The 18,262-nt window shown below is 45.5% G+C and overlaps 1 pseudogene; it reads left to right on the top strand.

Moving 5' to 3' along the window:
* Positions 1-17,810: 17,810 nt before the first annotated feature.
* Positions 17,811-17,987, top strand: LOC146816855 (U2 spliceosomal RNA; annotated as a pseudogene).
* The last annotated feature ends 275 nt before the right edge of the window (positions 17,988-18,262 follow it).

Consider the following 18,262-nt stretch of genomic DNA (forward strand, 5'->3'; position numbering starts at 1 on the left):
TCACTAAAGTGTCTCTGATGGAGGCACTGGGAAACCCCCCTCCTATCCTGGAGGAAAATAATGATACTGCTGTCGCCCAACTTACCAACTGGCTTGGGGACGCTATTAATCAGGTCGCCCCTCTTCAGTCAGCTACCCAGAACAGGCGCCCTCCGAGCGCAACTTGGTATGGCCCGGAGCTGAAAGCACTGAAGGTAGAGTGAAGACGGCGGGAACGGCTATGGAGAATTGATTACAACAGGAGCCATAAGTCAGCTTACAACTTGGCCCTGCACAATTACAAGCTGGCCATTAGGAAATCTAAGCAAGACTATTTCTCCCGCAAAATCTCCGAGGCTGGGAATTCCTCTAAAGAACTCTTTAAAACGGTGGCCTTCTTGTCTAGTCCACAGCAGACCAACCAGTTCAGCCCGGATCAGCTCTTTTGTGACCAGCTTGCCTCCTTCTTTCACACTAAGGTTACTACTATCTATGAGGATTTATTAAACACTTTGGGACCCCCCACTTTGGATCCTCAGCAGGAGCCGCCTATCTGTAGGCTGACCACTTTTGATCCTTTAACCAACAGGGAGGCTTTGACACTATTAGGCTCCATAAAGTCAGGTGCCGCCTCTGACCCATGTCCCCCACACATTTTCCATCTGGCGGCGGACAGGATAGTGCCATGTCTCACGATCCTAATTAACCAGGTGCTAGCAGCAGGCACCTATCCAGTCACCTGGAAAGCAGCCTGTGTTAAATCCCTCCTCAAAAAGGCCTCCCTGGACCCCTCTGATCTTAAAAATTATCGCCCCATCTCGGGCCTTCCTCTGATGGCTAAAGTCGCTGAGAAAGCTAATAATCAAAAGTTGATGGGGTATTTGGACAAAAATACCCTGCTGGACAGGTCCCAGCACGGTTTCTGGCCCAGGCATTCCACAGAGTCCGCCCTCATAACAGCAGCTGAGGGGATTCGGGCGACAGTAGACAAAGGGGGGCGAGCCATTCCCGTCCTTCTGGATTTGTCTGCTGCGTTCGATACTGTGAACCTTGGGGTGCTGATTCAGCGCCTCCGGGAGGTTGGGATTGCAGGCCGAGCCCTGACTCTGCTCTCTTCTTTCCTGGACGATAGAACACAATGTCTAAACTGGGCTGGTCTACATTCGGACAGTTTTGCTCTGCCTTGTGGTGTTCCACAGGGCTCAGCTCTTTCCCCCACCCTATTTAACATTTATGTTAAACCCTTGGCGAGCTTGGTTAGGAAGCATGGCTTCACGTTGGTGTCCTATGCCGATGACTCACAGCTAGTGATATCAGCTGCTGAGCATTCTGATCAAATAGCGGCCACCACGCCTGTCTCTCCGATGTGATGAAATGGATGCATCGGAGTTTTTTGAAAATCAATACCGAAAAGACAGAAGTGATGGAATTTGGGAAGGGGCCATCAGTCTGGAATTCCTTGTGGTGGCCTTTGGCAGCCGGGCAATGTCCCCTCCCAGTCACCAAGGTCAGGAACCTGGGGGTGGTTTTCGATCAAAAGCTAAACATGTCAGCTCAGGTCAACAGCCTCACGTCCTCCTGTTTTTTTCTGCTCAAAACCTTGCGGAAGGTTCTTCCATACATACCTCTGGTATTACAAAAGACTGTGATGGCTGCTCTTTTCATGTCCAGACTGGACTACTGCAACACCCTGTTTTTGGGTACCGACAAATTTCAGGTCAGAAAGCTCCAATCCTTGCAGAACGCCGCAGTCCGGGTTATCCTTAAGTTACTCAGGGGCTGCTCCACCTCTGCGGGAAGGAACTCCCTCCACTGGCTCCCGGTTCAACAAAGAATCGAGTTCAAGGCACTTTGTTTGGTGCATCGGGCTCGTTTTGGCGGGGGTGCGAACGATGGGACTGACAGGTTTATACCCTACAATCCGCTCCGTGCTCTGCGATCGGCCAATCTTGGCCTTGTGTGTATCACCAGATTTAATCTTGCCAGATGGGGTGGGCGTTCCTTCGCCATCTGTGCAGCGAGATTATGGAACCAACTGCCTGTCGAGTTGCAACTCCAACCTAGCTATGCTCTCTTCAGAAAATTGCTCAAGCATCACCTATTCCAGGTCCAGCTGTAATTTTATTCTCCTGCAAGTCACATACACTCACATACACCACAGCGCCAAGACACCTTATGGTATTCGAGCGCTTTATAAGCCTTTTTTTATACTTATACTTATACTATAGGAAGCACCATCTGCCAGGTACAGGCTTCACGTGGTAGGCGGACCATGGGAATGCCCGCTCCCGCTTGGATTTTGTGTTTGCTTCCAAAACTCTTAATGCGGACCAATGTGACCTTACCTCTGTACCTTTTTCTGATCATGCTATTTTAAACGTTGTGCTCACCCTCCCGGGCCACCTTCTCCGGGGTCCAGGTTTTTGGAGGCTAAATAACGAACTCCTCCAAGATGAGACCATTTGTGACCAGTATGCACACCGTTATCATGGTTGGGTGAAACAACAACATAGGTTTCCCAACAAATACCAATGGTGGTTTGGGTGAAACGTAACACTAAGTTTTTCTTTCAGGCCCAAGGCCGCCTTAAACGTCGAACAGAATGGGCCGCCTTCCAAAAATTGCACAGGCGTCTTCTTCTTCAGCAGTTGGGTGAGGCGGGGAAGGACGTTAAGGAGGAGCTGCGTTTGGCCTCTATAGCCATGACTGATTGGTTGGCACACAAAAATAAGGCTACTATCTTTCACTCTGGTGTTCAGAGTTAACAGGAAAATGATAAATGTACCTCTTTTTTATTCAAAAAAGCCAAATCCTCCCACAATTTACTCACCAAGGGGCATATTTACAACGAGGCTATAAAAAATTATCGCCGCTTTAGCGGCCGTTTTCGGCCGAAAAGTGGTGATAATTTTATCGCTATATTAGCAAGGTCACGCTAACGCGTGAAACCCTGCTTTAGCATGGGGATTTCTAACGCCCAGCTTTGCATCTCTAATGAGATGCAAAGTGGGCGTTCTTGACCTGACATGATAGGAGAAATGTCGCTTAGCGACATTTCTCCTATCATCAAGCCCCACGCTATGAAGCACAGCGTCAGGAAAAGTAGCGATAACACCTGTTATCGCTACTTTCCTAACACCTGCTTCAGGACTGACTTAGCCATGATATCCTATGGAAGGAGGATATCATGGCTAAGTTTGTGAGTCCCTATCAACAAGCTAACATGAGATTATCGCTGGGTTTCCATCGATAATCTCACGTTAGCCAGTTAGCGTGAGGATTTTTATCGCTACTGAGATAAGCGTTGCTAATAGCACGCTATCTCAGCGATAAAAATCCACCCTAACCGGCGATAATTATCCTAGCGCTAAGTGCGCTTTGCGATAATTATCGCCGGTTGTTGTTGATATGCCCCTAGGTTACGAAATGCTGGAGGGGATAACAAGCATGGTGTTGCTGCTTGTCACCAAATTGCCTTAGACTTTTATTCCCGGTTATATGCTGCCCCCTCTAATCCTTCTCCTTTACAGGATCTAGACGCCTACTCTTCCCACCTGGAGGGTGGTCTGGATGCCTCCCGGATTGCCCTTTTGGAGCAGCCTTTTGATGGCGAGGACTTCTTGCTGGCACTTCGAGCCGCTCCAAGGGGGTCTAGCCCAGGCCTGGATGGGCTCACGTGGGAGTTTTATAGAAAATTTTGCGCTTTATTATGTGTTGACTTCATGGCAATGGTTACTGATAGTTTCACTAATAACCTTTTTTCTTCCGATTTCTCAGCTGGGGTTCTCTCCCTCTTGTATAAAAAAGGAGATGAAACCTCTCTCACGAATTGGCGCCCCATCACTTTACTCAATGTCGATTACAAGTTGGTGACCAAAGTCCTCGCACGCCGCCTGCGTGGGGTTATGCAGGTTTGTGTCCAACTGGATCAGGCTTGCGCTATCCGACGCCGCACTATTGTGGACAGTCTGGTCACATTGCGGGACACGCTCTGGTACACTCAGGGCCGGGCTCTCCCACTGAGGATTCTTAGTCTCGATTTTCACAAAGCATTTGATAGTGTGTCTCATGATTTTCTTTTTATGGTTTTACGCAAAATGAATGTTCCGCTGTCCTTCATTGCCATGATTCAGACCCTTTACCAAAATGCTAGCAGTCAGGTCACTATTAACGGTTTTCTCTTCTCTGCCTTTCCCATCTGTTCTGGTGTCCGACAGGGTTGTCCTATGTCTCCCATCCTTTTTGCATGACGCCCGGACACAGTGCCTGCCTGCATCTTGTTGAACCGCCCGAACCGCCTGGAGTGGACTACATTCCCCAGGGGGCCCTTAGCGCGCCATCCAGCGCTTAAATAGCAGAGGGGTATCCCGCGACGCGGGACGCGGGACGCGCGCGGGCTCCCCCGGGCCAAGCTCGTGCCAAGGGCGGGCCCATCCTTGGCCGTCAGTGGCCGGAAGAGGCTGGGCAGGGCTCCCCCCTTGAGACGTGAAGCTTGGGAAGTAGTCGCTAAGATCGGTTTGGTTGTGTGAGTACCGTTTATAGTGATTACAACTCCATAAAATGTCTAAACAGAAAGGGAGCAGCGTAATATTGACACAAAAGGGGGCTGGCCAGCAATCACTTTTGACATACCTTACAGGGGCCATGGGACAAATTGAAGAACAGATACATATGGTGGAAGTAACATTAACTAATGGGGGGGGGAGATGTAGTTACTATGGAGAAAGGGAATACCACCTGCCCCAAAGCTACACGAAAGGAGGGTACTCAAGGGACTTTGAATAACGGCTGCATAAAGTACACGGATGACTTAATAACTCCAAGTGATCACAGCGGGATGGGTGAGGACTCATACCCCCCCCCCCAACACAGCAAGACATCTACACATTTAGAAGGCTGCCAGTCAAGTGAAGTAGTTGATCAAGACACGGACATTGGACAGATTGATAAAGGGGGAAAAAAAGAGAAACGGTTTTTAAACCCAAGGTGTCTAGAATGAACCACAATGTGGGTAATAACCTGACCATGGCAATATTGGAGGGACAGAAAAGTATAATGGAAAGTCTACAGAATATAATAGCTACCCTTCAAACCCACCTTATAGATGGTATGGGTGCATTATCAGACAGAATGGTGGCTATTGAAACTAGTATAAAAGCTCCCTCAGGAAAGTGCACAGAGGTGTTACACAATAAGGAAGGGAGTTGGCAGGATTTTATTACAAATACTCCCGTAAATTTAACAAACCTAGACTGCGTGCCTAGAGTTCTCAAAAATAAATTATTGGCGCAAGGTATGGGTGGAGAGGGGGAAGAAGGCAAGAGCGTGAAGGAACAAAAGGTATTTACTGATAATAATAAAGTTACGTGCAGGACCCGAGAACGCGACACAAGAGGGCAACCTTGCCTTAATTTACCGCCGGCAGCCGACCCTTATGTGGTCATACTAGAAAATGTCCCAGAGCTGACCCAACCCGACCAGGAAACATGGAGGGAACTACGTAATAAGTCGTTGCACTGGCTGGGAAATCAGGTCGGCCTGTGTGACCCTCTATTTAAGCATTTCAAAATGGCCAGACGTGTTCCATGGGTTGGGAATGGCAGAAAGGAACTTAAGGGGGATTGTATTGTTCTGACCTTTAGTGACCCTAGATTGATAAGGGAGATCCTGTACAGGGCATGGATTAACTGCCAGGTTGACACAGAAATTGCTTTTTTACCCCTAGGCTCCTTTTATCCATTAGATAAGATAGGACTGCATGGTGCAATGAGTATTGCCAACAATGCCCCCACTGGGAGGAGAGTAAGTAGCGACCCCACTACAAACTGGCTACATCCTAATCGTTATGAACTCTTGTCACGGTTGGATGATCAGGATTGACCGCTCGATAATCAGGAGAGGAACATTGAAATCCATGCGAGTTGTGCGACCCATAGACGGTGGGAGGTTGGCAGTGCTATTAGGGATCCGAACACTGGTAATATCCAGGATACTGAAGGGACTTCACTGGAGACAGATAGCACCCACTGTGATAATGTGGTTACTGAGAACCACTTAGGTACATTTGCTAATACAGCTAATATTGGTCAGCTAAGTACATCCCAAATGGACCTGAATAAGGAAAATATGAGGCAGATGGAAGAAGTAAGCTCTTGTAATATTCTGAGCTGGAATATAGCAGGCTTAGAATCTAAAATACATGATACTGACTAGATACTGTACATTGAAAAGTATGACACAATATGTTGACAAGAGACATGGCTTGAGAGGGAAACCCATATTCAGGGTTTTAGTACATTTCACACTCCAGCAGTTGTCACTAATTTTGGTCGTAACAAGGGAGGGCTGTGTATCTATATTTCAGTTGAGGCCGGGGTATCTAACGTGAGGATTAGGTATTCTTCTGAGTTCTTTCAGATTTTGACTCTGAGGTTAAAGTGGAATAAGGAGGTGGTTCTAGTGAATTTTTATAATAACGTCCCAACAGACCGCAAAGAGATCATCTTCAGGGAACTAAGCAATACTTTAAAAAACATAGATGATGTTATGATAGGGGATATGCCCCTGCTATGGGTAGGGGACTTTAACTGTCCTCTTTGTGTGCACAGTAAACTGAGTATTTGTGGCCTGGGAGAAGATAAAGAGGATAATCCCTCACATTTTATGCATAATAAAAGCGGGGAGATGTTTAATGATATATTATATCAATTCGACCTAGGTTTCGCCAATGAGCTATGTTCTAATCCTACACCTTTCTGTGAAACTTTTAATGGGAGAGGTTGTTCCTCAACGATTGACTTTGTCGTGCTCTCCAAGCGATATGCTTCTAGTATCCTGGAATGAATCACGGAGGAAATTTCTATGAGTGACCACTATCCTATCACCCTAAGGTTGTCTGCTCAGACAAATTGTTTAAAGAGTAAGATCCAGGCACAATATGATCATGGGGTGTGTCTGGCGACAAAAAATGGGTATTCCCTAAAATGGGAGAGAGTAGAACCTGATGCATTTTTGCACTGTTTAATTATTAAAACTCAGGCTGAATGGGATATATGCCTTACACAGGGGAGGGCCGCTACAGATGTCTATTCCGCCTTTTTAAAGATATCAGAGGAAGCCCACAGACTCCTTCGGAGGGAAAATAATTGTGGGAGATTGAAAGCAAAGAGCTGGTTTGATAGTGATTGCTCAAGAGCCCATACCCACCTTAAAAGGACCCTACACATAGTACTCACATGTAAGGAGAGCATAAGAAAGGCGAGGAATGCTTACCACCTAGCCCGGAAAAAGCGTAAAAGCCAGTTAAAGAAAGAAGCCTGGGAAGAATTACACCAGGCCAGTCTAAGGAGGGATAACACTAGCTTTTGGAAGGCTGTCAACGCTTCTTTCTACCAAGATAGAGAGGAAGATGCTATAGACGTGGTGATTACAGGTGAAAGGTGGGTGGAATTCTTTGGGGATTTTTATAAATCCACGGGAGCTGCTTTGGATAACCGAGTTGCGGGCGCACAGGATGTTTTTCCTCTGGGTCTGAATTTTACCCTGGAGGAGGTGATAAGGGCAATTAGGAAGAGTGCGGCAGGGAAGGCTCCAGGCCCGGATGGGGTACCTGTGGATGTCTACAGATCAAATACTGACCTGTGGGCTACACTACTAACAATGGTTTTAAATAGTTGTTCTACTTTTAAACTTATCCCCACGTGGTCAGAAGCGATAGTGGTACCCATTTTTAAGAAGGGGGAACAGGAACGAGCCTAGTTGATATCGCCCCATTTCACTCCTGGATGCCTTATTGAAAATTGCTGGGAGAATAATTCTTAATAGACTTCAAACCTGGGCGATTGAGGCAGGTTTCTTAACAAAACTACAATATGGCTTTCGTTCAGGTATGGGAACCATTGAACAGGGATTGAATCTAGCTCTGATCATAGACAAATATACTAAAGCGAAGAGGGGGAAACTTTTTCTTACATTCGTAGACCTGAGTTCAGCTTTCGATGGGGTTGATCATGGTATGTTGTGGAACACCTTAGAAGATCTTAAAGTAGACAGGGTTTTAATACTGTGCGGGGGCAAGGGTGTGCTACGGGAAAAAGGGGGAGTGTTCGGAAAAATTCCCAATTGAAACGGGTGTCAGACAGGGGTGTATACTGGCCCCTTTTCTTTTTACACTCAATATCAATAGTCTGGGACAATATCTCAATAGAGATCAAAATGATTATCCGACTATTGGGGGTAAGCGCGTCCCTGTTTTACTCTATGCAGATGACGCAGTGATTATGTCAAGGACTCAACTAGGCCTCCAAAGAGCGGTAAACAGCTTTGTTATTTACATGAGAGAGAGGGGGCTAAGAGTGAACATAACAAAGACATTTACTATGGTTTGTGGCATTAGCAGAGGCATGACATGTAATATTTTTATTGATAACAGAAAGGTAGAAAATATCGGCTCCTTCTGTTATTTAGGTATTACCTTTGATAAAAAGGGAACATGGAAACCAGCTATCAAAGCTAGAACATTGAATTTTAGTAGAGCCCTGGGGGCAGTTATTAATTTTGCTAAAAAAATAGGAGGAAGACCTGTCCCAGAACTCTTGAAAGTTTACAAGGCCAAATGTGTTTCCACGGGATTGTATGGGGCCGGTCTATGGGGCATTGAAGAACCAGATACTATACAAATTTGTGAAAATTGTTTTATCCGCTATCTTTTGGGAGTCCCTATTTCTTCTGCCACGTACAGTTGCCATCAGGAATTGGGACTCTCCTATATATCAGATACTATCAAGATAGCGCCACTATTATTGTGGCATAAGGTGTGGGTTACAGATTTTAATAGAGAAGTAATCATGGATTGCCTTAAATTGGAGAGAGCTAAAGACATGGCGTGGCTTAATTATATAAAAACGATAACTAACGCCATGGGGCATCCTGCATATTTTACAGACCCTAGCACCTTGGTGGATATTTCCAGGAAAGATTTGAAGATACTTTGCCTGAAATATTTTGAAGAATAAAGATGGTCCCAAGAGAGTGTAAAGTATTCTGTTATGGCGAATCACCTGATCTTGAACGGCCCGGGTCTTCAACAATATTTGTTGCTAGTTCAAGATAGCTTTAGCCGTACGCTCGTGGCCCGTTTTCGACTTGGTTCTTTTTACAGAATGGTTTTATTTCCGGTGATAAATGTCTGGTCATCTCAAGTTTCTGTTTGCCCCTGTGATGATGTGTCACCACAATCAACAATGCACTGCACTTTATTCTGTAAATATTTTTCTATACCCAGGCAGCGGTATCTTAGACCGATCCTTAAAAGTTGGAACATAAGATACTGCAGGGTAGCATTTCTGAGATTACAGATGCTGGAAACACCGGACACGATCTTGGCATTCAAAACGTATTTGAAAGCAATTATTAGGTCACGGGCTACAATGTAATTCTGGTAATTTGTTTTTTAACACATTTTAATATTTTAACTCTTTTAGTGGGTATTTGTATATAGAACATTGTGATGAAGTGTTTTTTCTTTCATAGTAATATAATTTTTGTCCCTGATTACTGTTAATATGCCTATGTACATGATGTTATTTTGAACTTTTATGATTTCCTTGTGATGAAATCGAATAAAGTAATTTTGATTGATTGATTGTATGTGCTCTAGAACCCTTTTTCTGTCACGTCCGTCAAGACAAGCTAATCAAAGGGGTTTTTGTCCCAGGGGGAACAGGGGTACCGCATAAAGTTGTCGCCTATATGGATGATGTCACCGTATTATGCACCTCTCCCCCTTCGGTGCGCAGGGCTCTTTTACAAGCATCTCATTTTCAGGAGGTTTCTGGATTAAGTTTAAATACAGAAAAGTGTGTTTGCTTGACAACAGGCCCCTGGGACCGGCTTGCACAATTACCACTTACCATTACCACAGCACCCACAAAGATTTTGGGAGTCTTCTTTGGGGGACGAGACGCTGGGGAGAACAACTGGAAGGAGCTCCAGGCCCGCATGTTGAAAAAGCTTTCTCTTTGGTCCTTGCGTAAACTCACCTTGGAACTGTGTTATTCCCCTTATTGTTATACCTTGCTATGGTGTTCCCTCCTCAGCGCCGCACTTTGCAAAGAATTCAGAAAATGCATTTTACCTTCTTGTGGAACTCTCGCATGGAAAAACTTAGCAGAGACAAAGTGTGTAGACATTGGAAAAAGGGGAGGTAAAAATTTACCGGACCACACGTCCTTTTTGTTTTCTAAGTTATTGTGTTATGTTGTCTCCCGCACCGATGTCAAAAACCATTCTGTACCTGATTTGTTTACACGTTATTTAATGGGAGCTACGCTGCGGCGTCTTGGACTCTACGCCCCTTCCAACCTTTCTCCCTTGGCCCATGAGGCGCCACCCTACTATAAAGGACTTTGCTCTTTTTTGAGGACTTTGGACCCTGAAACGTTTGATCGGGATGTCTGCATTCACCCTACCTTATTGAAAAATGTACTCCGGAAGCAGGAGCAGACGATTCGGATGGGCATCCTTTCAGAACCTCAATCAATACGATTATGGAAAATGGTGGGCCACAGAGACATTTCCCACAGTCACCGGGACTTGGCCTTGATGGCTGCGCATGGATGCCTCCCTGTGAAGGTCTTTCAACATCGGAGAGGTTTGGCTCCCACAGCTGTTTGCCCACGCCCCCGCTGTGGCAATGACGAGTCTGTTTACCATTTGCTCTGGGGTTGCTTTTATGTCAAGGCCTTCTGGACCTTACTACAGCCTTTCCTTTCAAACATTGCAGGCGTTTCCACCTTGACCTTCCATGCCCTTCTCTTTGGTCAAAACAATTCTGCCCACCGTCCTCCCACGGCATGGAGACTCTTGAACTGTGCAAAAGAGGCATTGTGGGATGCCCGGAACTTGTTTCTGTTTCTCCATAAAGACATGGATGCCAAGACTTGCCGGAATCTTTTCCTTGACAAAATTATGACCTATGTTCATGTCGATCGTGCCACCTTGGGACTTGAGGATGCTAACTCCTTGTGGCAAATTAATAACTGGAAAGGTTGGGTCACTTGAACGGCTGTGTATATATTGTATAGTCTGTACTATCACGTTTCATTTTTGTATTTGCCTTGCCACCGGATTGGCATTTATATCACGGATATCTTTGCATTTTCTCTCTTTTTGTAAAAAACTGAATTCTTCCGCATTGCACTGACCATTAACTTTGTAATTATCCCTTAACCACCTTTTGTACATTTTGTAAATATCTTTTGTCATGTTGCTCTTCCTGTACCTTTGGATTTCTTTTTTTACATCAGTGTACCGATTTTGAAACTCTGTATATGTGCCTTTATCTCTTCAATAAAGGTTTTCAAAACAAAAAAATCTGTTATCAGTTCATCGCTTCTCGGCCTTTTGGCTAAGATCACAGGTAGGTTCGCCTAGTCTGGGGGTCTAGCTGGGAGGTCTGACTCTGATCCCCAACACTTGAAGGTGCTGGGCCTGCGCTCCTTGGCTTGTCCGAGGCCAGGCTGCGCGCCGACGAGTGAACGGAGGAAGGGTCTAGGGAGAACTCGGGGGCGGTCATCCAAGGAGCTGGGACTCGTATCTGGCCTGTCCGGAGTGAGGCTGCGCCACCTGGAGAAACCAAACCTGAGGGACACCTGAGAAATCGGACGGGTCACTGCACATAGCTGTAGGGACGGATCGAGGGCCATTTCCATTTCACCGCCTTTTTCACCGTGACCAGGAGCCCGCCGGCTGGCTGGGCTCCCCCTACCCTTAAGGGAGAGAGTGCACCTGCACCCGAAATCAAGCCTGGGACACGCATGTCCCCCTGCCCGCAGACTGAGCCACCGGCACCACCTATGCGACGAGCCTGCCACCCCCGACCCCAATTGACCGGAGGACCACTGAGGGTCGAGCACGACACATCCGCTGAGCCACACTGGGCTTTTTTTTGCCGTCCACCGTAAAAATTTAAAAGCCTCCGACTGCTGCATTTCCGCGCTCCAAGCATCCAGGAGCAGTGAGGCGCTTTATCACACCCCACGGACGTTCTCTCTACCCCCCTGCTTTCCTTTCTTGGCACACAGAGAGTGCCAACCGCGAGGCGCCAAGACGCCCCAGCCGCCCCCAGCGTGGGGGAAGAGGCACATGCGAGGAGCCGAAACACAAAGGGGAGCCCAAAACCTCTGCACTTCCACGGAACGCGGGGAAGAAACAACCACAAGCCCCGTGTCGTGCCCGTGCCCACGCACGAGACTCTCGTGGGCTGAGCAGCGCGGAGGGAAGGGCACACCTGCTCACAGGACCTTGCCTCGTGAAATCGCCTCGCGGACACCACCCAGCGGCCAACACCGGCATTGCAGCCAAGCAAGGAAAGAAAGATTGGGCTTCCACTACTCGTGGGAAAGATCAACTTTCAAACCAAGATGAGTCTGCGCCCCCCCTCCTCCTCCACAGCGCGGACGTCCCCCTCCTCCTCACATCCCTCCCCTGAGCCTCCCCCACGACTGGAGCACTCGGGGAGCCCGGGGAACCTAGGGCAGCTTTGACTTTCAGGCAGACACTGCTCTATCATCTGGCACAATCCTCCCCTCTGGTATTTTCTTTTTCTAGCACACCGGGAGCACGAGGTTTATCTCACCCCCCACAGTCAGTTTCACCCTCTCCCCCCAACCCCTTAGCAATGATGGCTATGTGCAGGAACTGAGCAAACAAGCACAGTCACAGAAAACGTTGTACTCCCAGGAAGATGGCACCAACTTGGAGCGCAACGGGCTCAGGCTCTCAATATAACAAGAACGTGCCAAAGCAAGGGCACAATAATTAGGATAGAAGTTAATGAGGAGGAAAGAAATGTGAAAGGTGTACAATTTATTGTTTATGAAATTCTGGAAAAACTGTTCAAAGTAGGAATAGATCAATTAAGGTGAATACAGGAGTATCCCTGTAGGGGAGTGTATGAATTTAACTTCACAAATGAGGCAACAGTAAGCAACATAATGTATGGTACAATTTTCAAAAAGAATGGAGAGGCCATGAAGGGAATATCAATGACAAATGCAACTGTGATAAAAGAAATACCTATAACTATCCATATGTACAACCCTTATGTCCCTGACCAAGATGTTGAACTGTTCCTACGTAAATACTGCAACAAAATCCGAGGGGGGTGGCATCTAAAAAATTCTTTAGGAGTGTGGAATGGGAAAAGGAGGTACTTATGCACGCTGAAGCAGGATGAAACAGGCATGGGGAACCTCAAACACCCACCAGCAACCTTCTCTATAGGAGCAAACAAAGGGTTCCTAAATTATCCCCACCAGCCTACCTTCTGCAGATCCTGCCAAGCTTTTGGACACACCAAGGAAAAGTGCAACAAGGAGGTATGCAAAAACTGCAATGAAACGGGGCACAAAACCTTTGAATGTCCCAAACCCAAAAGATGTCATATGTGTGGGAGTGACAATCACTTTTTCAACTCGTGCCATGTAAGGAAAAACTCCTATGGCCAGGTAGCAAAAGACAAGGGCGAGACCGCATCAATGAGCAAGGACAACTACCCCTTCAACCTAATAGGTCAAGCACAAGGGGCCAAACAAGACCAAGAAATAGAGATAGAATCTGACCATCTAGAAGCACTGGAAAAACTGAGAGAAGAAATTATGCAAGATACTGAACAAAACCAGCATGCAGACCCCACTAACAGCGCAAGCAATAAACCTGAACAACAAGAAAATATCCCACAAAGACAAGAGAATAAACCTGACAATAGGGCCCAAGAACCACAGGGAAACAACTTACCCTCCGACTCCCAAATTGTGCTAGCAGTCCAACAGATGGAGTCAGCAATAGAGGAAATAGCACAAGGTAATGAAAGGAAAACAGAACTGGGCACGCAAAACGGCATGGATGACGAAGGGTGGCAACTCCCAAAAAGCCACAAGAGAAAAGCCACAGAGCACATAAAAGAAAAACTCCAAACCACGCCAGAAACAACCCCCCAAAACAAAGGAGAGAGTGGTAAAGGGGAAGTTCAGCGTGCTACAAAACCTCTCTGATGATGAGGAGGTCCAGGAGGAAACTGAGATCCCAGAAACCCAGGAATCTCAAATTCCAGCCAAACCACAAGAGGCCAGCAACACCACCTTCTCTCCTTTCTTGGGGATAACTGAGGAATTTGGCCCACTAACCCCCATAATGAATGGTGGGATGTCAGAAAATATGGAATCACCATGGTCCCCAATATAAAAAATACCATGATGGGTACACAAACAGTATTAATGGCGATCACACTCGCCACACTAAACATTAGAGGATTTGGTCAAAATGCTAAGAAACTGACAGTAATGGAATACTGCAAAAAATGTTGATGCTGGTATTATCTGCTTGCAAGAATGCTCTCTAGACCTAAAAACAGACTATACAGAGGAAAAGAACTGGTGGACTCTAGGACCATCTGCATGGTCAGGGGGAGGGAACAGGAATGCGGGCATAGCAATACTTTGCAAAAACAGTAATGCGCAAATTACCAAAGATACCGTCATATGTGCAGGAAGAGCAATGCTAACCACAATCACCTTGCATGGGGAAACCTTCCAAATTTGTAATGTCTATGCATCACCAGAAAAAAAGGAAAGGGAAGAATTGTTCAACATACTAAAATGTTTCCTTACAGGTTCACACCCCACCTTCTTAGTAGGGTATTTCAACTGCATTTTAACAGAAAAAGATAGAATAGGGAAAGCAACCAACTACAACTTGGACATATCAGCAAAAACACTGCACACTCTCCTCAAAGACATAAACTTAAAAGACACATACAGAGACAAACACAAACCGGGCACGCTCTTTACATGGCACCACAAAATCACGTATTGATTTTATCTTCTGTAACAAAAACATTCCCACCACACAATACCACATCACCCCCACATCCTTCTCAGACCACTCCTTGGTAATCGCCTCCTACCAGACACAAGTAAACAAGAAAAGAGGGAAGGGCTTTTGGAAATTGAATGTTGCCCTACTCCAAGAGGAAGGTGCCCTGAAAGAATTTGAAGCATTATACAAAGATCTAAAGACAAACAAACGACATCATACATCCATGGCGGACTGGTGGGTACAAACAAAACAACACATAGCCACCCACTTCAAAAACGCAGGGAGGGAAAGAAGCGCACAAAAGACAGAACAATTTGACATCCTACAAGATAGAATAGCCCTCCTTCACAAGCTAGATGGGCTAGGGATGAAAGTTCAACAGGAGATGACAAAAGCAAAACAAGAAATGAACACCTGGTTAGAAGAAAAAGGGAAGGAGACCATTTTCAATTCCAGAATCAAACACTACGAAGAGGGGGAAAAATGCACCTCCTTTTTCTTTAGGAAAACAACACAAGCCCACAAAGAAATCCAAGAACTGATAGATGGGGAAGGGCAAAGTCAGGAAGGGACAGAAAAATGTACAAAAGTGGCAAGAAGATTTTATGAAAAACTGTACCAAAAAGGGAATGAAGACCAGGATCTCATATCCCAACATGTCGACCTAATTGAAAACTGTTTATCATCTAATGAAAGTGATTTTTTAAAGAAAGAACTCACAGGGGAAGAATTTTTACAAGCCCTTCAAAAATGTAACAAGCTATCCAGTCCAGGGGTGGATGGGCACCCATGGGATTTCTACAAAGTTTGCTGGCACATTATAGCCACTGATGTAATCGAAATGTTTAACGAATGCATAAAACAAAACTCCATCCCAGACGGATTTTGTCATGGGATAATATCTCCGATAAACAAAAAAGGACCAGAAAAAGACATTGGTAACTGGAGACCTATCTCCTTTTTGAACGTGGACTACAAACTCTTCACAAAGGTCCTAGCCAACAGGATTAAAAAAGTACTACCAACGGTAATACATGAGGACCAAACTTGCGCAGTTCCAGGCAGACCAATCTGGGACAACCTCATGACGCTGAGGGATACAATGTGGTCAGCTAAAGACAGGAAAGATACAGTAGGCATACTGGCAATAGACTTCAATAAAGCCTTTGACAAAGTGGCGCACACTTTCCTGCTACAAGTTCTACAGAAGATGAGTTTCCCCCACATTTTCATACAAACTATTGAAATGCTATATTCAAATGCTACCAGTTGTGTTAACATAAACGGATCACTGTCTAACCCCTTTTGCATCCAGACAGGAGTACATCAAGGCTGCCCTCTATCCCCAGCCCTGTTCATATGCGCCCTGGAACCCTTACTGATACAAATCAGGAAAGACAAGATCATCAGAGGGACACTGATACCGGGGGCTAAAGAGCTAGAGGCAAAGTGCATCGCCTACATGGATGATCTCACAGTCATCTGCAAAACCCCACAAGCAGTGAGGAGAACTGTGTTCCACTTCAAATTTTCAGCCAAGCATCCGGTCTAACTCTAAACGAAGAGAAGACAACAGTTCTCACCATGGGCCAATGGGACAACCTGACCAAACTACCTGTCAAGACCACCACAGAGCCCACGAAAAATTTGGGCATCCATTTTTCCCAAGACACAAAGGGAGAGAGACACTGGCAGGAAGCTACAAAAAAAGTGACTAACAAACTAGAACTTTGGCGCACAAGGAAACTAACCATGGAAGGGAAAATTTTGGTCACAAAAGCGGTAATCCTACCAATTCTTTTATACATAGCTGTGGTTTTTCCCCCAACAAAGGTCATGCTGCAAAAACCAAACAAGCTACTTTTCACATTCCTATGGAACTCCACAGCAGAAAAACTGAAAAAAGAACTTATCTGCAAACCACATGACAAAGGAGGAAAGAAAATGCCAAACATAGGTGATTTTTTGCTCACAAAATCTCATGCTATGCTACAGAAGCCTGCACAACAAGAACACCAAAAGTGCGCGTACATCAAATTCCATGCAGGCTTTCTGTTCTACCGCTTCAAACTCTACTCGGTGATAAACAAAGTTTTCGACCTCATCACCCCCCCAATGTACATATGCCTGGAACCTTTCATGAGAGAAAACAAAGCACTACTACAAGACATCGGGGAGAAAACTACGGCAAGACAACTGACCACCAACCTGGGAAATCAGGCAAAAATGAACAATATCTTCAACTGGCCAGAAAAAAAGACTGCAGAAACATGGAAACAAGTAAGCTGGAAGCACCTGACCAACGAACACAAAGACTTAACCTGGATGGTGGTTCATGAATACCTCCCAACCAGACAGTTCCAACACCGCAGAGAGATGGCGAGAACACCAAAATGCCCCAGAGAAGGCTGCCTACACGAGAAAACCACAACTCATCTAATGTGGAACTGCCCATATGCACAAAAACTTTGGAAAAAATTGGGCAAGCTACTGAAGCACATCACATCCATGACAAACCTACAACACGAGAACATTCTCTACGGCCTAGATCTACCCCCCGCAGACAAAGAGATCGCATGGAAAATAATCAATGCAGGGAAAGAAACTCTGTGGATCTCCAGGAACCTATTACTCTTCTCACACAAACAGCTGACCACAAATGAATGCCAAAACTGTGTTTCAATAAAGCAATGATGTATGTAATGTATGACATTAAAAGAGTAGGCCAGGCAGAAGCCAGCCAAATATGGAAACATAAAAATTGGGCCAAATGGCTAATAAAAGCATCATAAAAGTCCCCCCAATATGGGGTAAGTCTTAACATAGTAAAGTATCTAGATGGAAACCACCAAAGTGTATGCCTGCGAGCACCACACTCTGGATTGGTAAAAAGTACACCACCCTACCAGGGATTGGTTAAAATGTATCGTGCACCAAAAACTTTATAAATAAAGATATATTTTTACAAAAAAAAAAAATCTGTTGTTATCAGTTTAATATCTGATACGTCCTCTATCTGGGGACCATATATTAAATTGATTTTTGGAACAGGGAGATGGAATAGGAGCTTGCTCTGTCCTCTCCACGCATTAACCTGGTATTGCAGTACCTCCAGGAATGGTGCACTTCCCCACCCGGGGAAAACAATGCTGTTGAAAGATAGATGAGAAAACGAAAGTAGCGCTTCACTACCAAACCCTGTAAAGTGGCGCTACTGTGTTTGCGTGAGAATAAACCACCCTGTCTTGCTTTATTTATTTATTTATTTTATTTATCTGCCGCAAACCTGCGTTATTTATTTATTTATTTATGTATGTATTTTTCACGTTTTCTGGAACTTTGTTTTATTTTTATTTCCTTCTCCATCCAGACGCAGCACTTTGAAAGAGAAAAATGTCAGAAGGAG

Source organism: Triturus cristatus, chromosome 6, assembly GCF_964204655.1.
Source record: "Triturus cristatus chromosome 6, aTriCri1.1, whole genome shotgun sequence".
Classification (NCBI taxonomy): Eukaryota; Metazoa; Chordata; class Amphibia; order Caudata; family Salamandridae; genus Triturus; species Triturus cristatus.